Source organism: Lupinus angustifolius, unplaced genomic scaffold, assembly GCF_001865875.1.
Source record: "Lupinus angustifolius cultivar Tanjil unplaced genomic scaffold, LupAngTanjil_v1.0 Scaffold_39_228, whole genome shotgun sequence".
NCBI classification, from domain to species: domain Eukaryota; kingdom Viridiplantae; phylum Streptophyta; class Magnoliopsida; order Fabales; family Fabaceae; genus Lupinus; species Lupinus angustifolius.
Genome location: NW_017721283.1, coordinates 25,963 through 33,841, shown reverse-complemented (window position 1 = coordinate 33,841; position 7,879 = coordinate 25,963).

Sequence of the window (7,879 nt, the reverse complement as noted above, 5' to 3'; positions counted from 1 at the left end):
TAACAGAAATAATATATTTTGTTTTTTATCTAACAATAGTTTATCTTGCTCCTATGTAGGTGTAATAGAAAAATCAAGATTATATAGTTCTAAGTAAAATATTAATTAATGAGATAATTAAGTTTAAGAAATTATTTTAATTCGTCGATCGGGAATTAATAGTAGAAGAAACTGCATCGTTGGGTTTGCAATGTGCGGGGTCCTTGTGTACCATGCAAATTCATGGTACCTAAAATTCAGAAAATATTAAATATAATTGTGAGCAATTTATGCAATTGTTCACTTGTTTCCTATAATCTTACATGTTACTTTAAGCAACCAAAAGGAGAAAAAATAATAAAAAATTACATAACATAATTTAAACACAATATAAATTGACTAGGAAACATAAATTCTTTCAGTAAAAAAAAGTCAGTACTTCAACATTTTGATGGAAATTTATTTAGTAAGCACTATTTAATCAACATAACATTAAACCTAATTATGAATTAACAACATCATATTGGTGCTTAACAACAACAACAACAATGTAACATCACAATAACGACATGGAAAATTTAATTAGCAATAATTGTTCAATCAATATTACGTTACATCACACTTATGAATTAACACCATAATATTACTACTTAACAACATAACGTTATATTGTTACAGATTAACATTATATTATAGTTATGGATTAACAATATAACATCACAATTATATATATATATATATGTTTAAAATCATCGGTCTCAGTTACCCACGAGTCCATAAATACGGATCTGAACTTGAGTCGTTCTGAGATTACTAGTGGATACCCCCAAGTCCATGTACCCATTCCCATCCCCAGTGGCATGGATTTTGCTATCTTTTCAGCGCGAATTTGTAGGGGGGCGTCTTGGAAGCAGATTTCATGTTGTCGGATGCATGGGATATGAACGAAATGCACGTAAACCAACGCAATTTGTCTCCTTCTGAAGCATACCAATCAAATATTGATTTGTAGGGACAACGACATCTATGTGTGAAACTCACACGAATTTTGTGTTTTTCGAGCAATAATTGACTAATGACAAGGTTCTGAAAACAAGATAAATTGGAGAGAAAAGGTTGACAATTTTAGATGAATCCTTAGACTGACTTTATGTATTTACTTACTCTATGTGTATCATTTCCTTCCTTTGTACTCACTATTTATAACATTTTTTAACGTTTTGCATTCATTACAAATTTTGTTAGAAAATATATCTGACAATAAAAAAAAATTGTATTAACTTCTGAAGTAAAAACTAAAGTAATAATTAATTCATTTCTTACCATTGATTATGGTTCAAAAATTTGAATGGAGATAAAATTGGATTTAGGACATCTAAAATTGCAATTTTCATGATAAATTATATTTTAAAAGAATATTTATAAAAATCTTTAGCTAGATGAAATTTTTTCGCTCAACTTTAAAAGTTATCATTGTATCATTTTTGGAGCAAAAATCATTTGTGACATTATAAAATCTCAAAAATTGTCATAATGAGTGTTAAAAAACTCTGGTCAGACTGATAGGTCAAAAACTCTCATCTAACCGGTTTTGAAACAAATTCAGATTGACTTAGTCAATTTAAGTCGAAAACAAGTGACTCGAATCGTCAGAATGGATGGACCTACCTAATCAATCAAATATTTAAAAAAAATCAAAACAATATCATTTTGAGATGGAAAAGAAAAGTTAAATGTTTTCAACTTATTTGTAATTATGTTTGTCATTTGCTAACTTATGTTATAACAAAACTTTAGTTGTTGGGTGCCCAACTTTTATGCTTAGTTATCAAAGTGTTTGTGCAGCGGAGAATAATTGCAGAAATATGGTTTAGATGAAACTCATTCACTTTAGATGAAAGTTGTTCATTTAAATTTGAAAATATGGCTTCCAACAACTATGAGTTATGTCACGACTGCATAATCGATTGCAAAAAGTTTTTGTCCAATGTAATAACCAATTAATACAAGTAATAATTGGTTACTTGGTATCAGTTGTGCTTTGTAAGTGTTTTCTTAGTCAGGTAATCTGTTATGTAGTTTCAGTAACATGTTACCAACTCCCTCACAATTCAAGTAATTTGTTACCTAGATCTAATAACATGTTACTCAAGTCAAGTAACTTGTTACTTAGCATTTTTGATATTGTATCAATACTTATTCAACTCTTGACAGTTTTGATTTATTAGAATTTCTTTGAGCATCACTACTAATTATAAATTGAGCATAAGGATAAAAATATCTATTGAAGACTTAAACTCTAATCTCCATGAAGCTTGAATCTTCTATATCTTTGTAGTCTTCTTCATTTATCTTTTTTTTTTTGTGATCTTGATGTCTTCATCAAAATCGTGTCAATGTCAAGAACAAAATCTTTTTCACATATATTATTTGACAATGTTTTAAACTTATTTGTAACGTTTTATAGTAGTGAAATCTTCTTTGTTGCTTGTTTAATTAGGTATGAAAATGTTTTTAAATTACAAGTATAGAGTTATTAAATAATATTACCTAATATTATGAGTTTTTTTTTTAATTTTTAATGTAAACCGAGTCAGACGATCCAACCATTTACCAACTGGTCCAACCAATGAATCATCGACTCAATGCCATGACTGAATCATTGACTAGCCCAAATTTAATAGCATTAATTGTAATACCCATTAATAAGTAAAAATTATTATTTAATTTAGTAAAACCACCAAAGTGATCCAAATATCCTTTTTATTATTTTTTAGGGTGAAAGTTTATAATTTAATATTTTAATTTTTTTGTAATAATTGTAAAATAAGAGTAGGAGTAGTCAATTAACATATTATCTTATTCTATTAAGTCCCGGAGCACAATAGTGAGTTAGATTTAAAATCAATAGATCAATGATGACCCATTCACTACATTTTGTTCTAAAATCTTAATATATTACGCTTATAGGTTCATCCACTTATATATTCTTCACTTTACACATTCTTCCTCAACTTCCCCACCCATACTTCATTCCCTAATAATATTCTCTTAAAGTGTGAGTCCTCCATAAGAGAGTCTACTCTCCTTAAGTGGAAACCTTTCGAGTATTTAGACGGTATCACCAAGAGTCTAGTCCAATCTTCTCTTGTCACTAGGGAGACTTTCGATACGATGGACCCAACACCAGGATCTACTAGAAATAATTAAAAGTAACCCCAATACCTCTCAAGTTAAAAATCAAGTATAAAAGCTTAAATAAAAAGGAGTTAAGAGATAGAATGTTAACATAAATCTTACTGTGATTCACACTTAGCATCTCTAAACTCAAAAACTCGAGTATTGTCTGCACACCTAAAAACTGATTTATGTCAAAAAAGACTTTACGTCTTTGCATTTTTTTCATTAACACTCACAGGGTAGAATAAATATGAATGAGAAAAACTACAAATTTAATAGCAAATGAATGAACACACACATTTAATTTAGCTCAATGTTATTTAATAAAAGAGATGAAAAAATGTTCCAAATAAATGATAGTTTTGAATGTGTTTCATATTATTATGTAATTTTTCTCTAGTATTGTATATTTTGTTCCTCAATTTTCTTGCTATTTATAGTTGAGACAGTTAACGTAGCATTTACTATAGTCATTAAAGCTTTGTTGGAACTTCTTCAAATTAATATATGTTGAGACATGTCTTTTCTATAGCTTGATTTTCTCTTAATTTTCTACCGCTTGATTTTCTCAAATTTTTATGTAATTATTGCTTCTTAGTCGTTATGTGTTGCTTCTTAGAGCATTGAGGTATATCTAAGTAAATGAATTAGGAAGGAAGAACTTAACTTAGAAAGCTATAAAATTTTAACTATTTGAAGTGATTGCTTTCCATGCTTCATGTCTTCAATCCTTTTCTTATTTTTGTTGATGTTAGTGTCTTCATTAAAACCTAGCCAAGATAATAGAGTCGGATCTTCTTCACAATAATTAGTATTTTGAAAGAGGAAAAAAAAATATGTTTTTGGGCTTGTGTAATTGGAAATAAAAACTTATAAAATACTTTGTTTTTTAAATATTGACATCCTTAAGTTCCCTTGGTGAATAACGAAGGACAATTGGAATTTGGTTGAAAGCCTTCGATTGTTCACACACTTGAAAAATATGGTGAGGTTTGGAGTTTTGCACATTGTATTTGGATCACCAAGTGGCGTCTTGAGCTCGTCTCGGGGACATGACATATGAAATTGCATTGGGGCTAAGACGACTTGCTTAAGTGACTTTTTTTAATGATAAAATTTGATGTGACTCTATGGCTTTTCATGCACCCGAAAATGTAGTGACATTTGAGGCTTTGCCCGTTGATATTAGATCACTAAGGTAGTGTCTTGAGCTCATTTGTTGGACTGGATATGATAAAAGTGTTTTGGGTATGAAATGACTAACTTGGGTGATATATGAGAAAAGATAAATTTAGAAAATCTTAACTAATTGACTTAATGTGCTAATTTATGTTATTGTGCATGCATTGCATTTTATAGTTGGAGTTGAACAAAATGGACAAATACGATAATAGGAATATTACTCATGTATTTGGATATGGGCGACAATGACAATTATTTATCAAGAAGCGTTGAAAGATTGCTTAGGTGGGAAAATTCAATGAGTGTACGAGTTTATTACCAATATGATCAAGATAGTCCTACATAAAAACTAAGTGGTCTCTAACACTCTTGTGTATTTAATGATCAACAAAAATGATTCATGAAACGAACTGGGCTTACCATGTAAGCACCTTGATAGAGGTACTTGACAACAAAGATAACTTGTACTTGTTGTTAGGATAATCTACAATCCCGATTGATTTCCCACTAAGGTCTTGGCATTTAGGCATTTTGATTGAGAATGGTTGGTTGACATGCATAAGCATTTCATGAAAGATAAATTAATTGAGGATTTGAATATCCTATCGTATAAGACACCAACTTCATGTATCTTTTGCATATGGATGACATTTTTTTATTATATATATGTTATGTGTTGTGTCACTTTAACATTATACTCTATATAATTATACACTACAATATCAAAGTTGGTTCTTATTCCCTCCTCTGTCTTTTCTTTGGTTTGTACTATATATATATGCACAAGGTTGTCGTAGTTGCAATACATATATCTATCGATGAAAATGTAGACATAAAGAACTTAGTTTATGTATAGTTAAATACCTTTTCTATATGGAAATGTTGGCTCTGATATAGGAAAAGAAACCCTTGGTTTTGTGAACTAATTTTGTATAAGTAACGTTTTATGAAAATATTTATGAATGGTACTATTTGCACTTATGATGTTTTTCTATTCATTTTTTATAAGATGAAATTAATGATTTTTTAAAGTTGCATAATTCAAAAGAGATAAATTATATCGATCATGGTTTTGAATTTAGAGGTTGAACATAATTTCTCACTTTTGAAATCGATTTAATTTTGAACGTTTCAGTGTTTAGCACTTATCAATCAAAATGAGTTTGTAAGTATATATGGAAAACTAAGAGCAAGTGAATTAGTTTTCTACAAATTATGCAGATTTTTGTTTCTTCTTTAAGATAGAGAGTAGATTAGCAACTAAAGACTTATAAAAGCAACAATCATAAACAACATAATTAAAATAGTAGAGAAAAGATAGATAACATCATATGTATACTAGTTTAGCTTCAATCCACTGAAAACTACGTCTAGTACTCTTAAAAACATAAAAGATATCCAATATGATTGGTTTTAATCTTTACAAATCTCACAACAAGATTTCTCTCAATATTCTCACTCAAAATCCCTCAATATGAAGTACACCACTTATTGGTTTACACTCTTTTCCTCATGCACCATCCTATGGTGATTTAAAAGAATGAATAATTTATTTCTAGGGCTTTGGATTGTTAAAGTTATGGCATTTATGCTCTCAATCTTTTGTAATACAAATACTTTAAGAATAACACAACGCTCTTACGTTTTTTAGAAGTAATGAAAGTGCAGAAAAATGTTTTCTGAAAAACTTCAACAAATTTCAATATGAAATCGAAAATTGTGATTAAAGTTGTGTATGAAAGTTGTGTGTTTGTTTATGAACTTTCGAGTGGTATAAATAGAATTCCAACCAGCCATTATACTCATCCAAAGAGGTAAAGATCGATTGGATGACATTGGTTCATTTAGGAAGAAGTTGCTTGAGTTTGAATTTAAAAACTAGTGCAACAACACTGAGTAATCGGTTATCCCCTCTAGGTAATCGACTAAGTCAAGCTTCTTTCTAATTGAGTAATTATTTACTCGATTGGGTAATCGATTACTCTGTTTTATTTTGCCTAGTAACTTGTTTACTCAGTTTTTGGTAACCTGTTTCTATGTTCAAGTAACTTGTTATTGAGTTTCGAGTAACTGGTTAAACAGTTTTCAAAAAAGTTTGTTTTAAACATTTTGAACTCATGTTTAAACTGAGTTAAAGTTTTCAAATCATTTTGAAAAACATTTTGAAGATCATTTATATATAACTTAAGTAACTAGCTTAGGATTAGAAGTATTTAACTTTGAACGCTATAAGATCTTGTTCATTTGAGGTGCTTACTTTCTATGGTTCAAGTTTGCCATCCTTTTTCTTCTTTATATTGATGTTTGTGTCTTCATAAAAAGATAGTCAAGGTCAAGGAGCAAGATTTTTTTTCACGAAATTTAAATTTACTATGATTTTCTAACATCTTGAGTTTAACTTCCTTAAACTTTGACCATTTTGAAAAAATAGGGTGTTAATTAATATGACACTTCTTATCACCATCTATTGTCTATTTCATTTTCCTTTATTTTATCGTTGTCATGTTCCTTAGTCATAGAATTTGGTTGTTTTTCTTCATGAAATTGGACCCTCATTGTAACATAAGCAAGTTGCCTTTAGTTTTTCTTATTAATCCATCATCTAAACACCTCTACAATCCCTATAACCATAAACAATTATTTTGTTCGTATTTTCCATCCAATGTGGTAATTCATCACTAGAGGTTAAGCATGTTCAATTAAAGATGACAAGTGGCTCGCTTAGCAACGACAACTATGTTAGGCTCTTGGTGATATTGTTAGAATGTTTGAAAGGCTTCCACTCAATTGGAATACTAGATAGAAGTGAAGAATGGGATATGATTTCGCTTATTAAGACAAGGAAGCCCTATAGTAGGAGAAATTTGTAACTAATGGGTCAAAGAAGAATCACAATATGCCGACCAGACACCATAATTTATATAAAACATCTTAAGGAATTCGGTTCATGATCTACCCACTTATATATTCTTCATTTTACATATTCCCCATTCATATGGAACTTATATCACCCACACTTGATTACCTAACAATCCTTTTTCTTAGGCATATCACCCCATGTCTTTATCGCATGCTATATTGCTTTGATTGTTTTACTAACTGTTTGCATGATTTTGTGAACTTGATTAAGAATATTTGCATACTAAATAGTATGCATAGAAACAAGTTCAAAAAATGACAATGGTGATGATATGTTAACTAAAGCACTGCCAAGAGGGAAACTCGATGCTAGTGAAAGAGAGAGGGGTGGGAGAAAAGAAGAAAACCAAATGAACTTTTTTTATTCACACATTTACAGAGTTCTTAATTAAACTGCAATTGGAAAGTCATTTGTGTTTTAGTGGAGTTGATATTTGGAGAACAGGTTGGTGACATTTTCTTAAGTATGAACGGTTGATCTTGTGATTAGTTGGCTATAGAGTTAGAACAAGAATCTAAACTCACAAACCATGTCCCGCACTAATGACGTTAAAATAAAAATAGAAGAAAAAAATGTTTAAACTCGAACTGAGTTTTGGGTTATCTGAATTGCCATTGG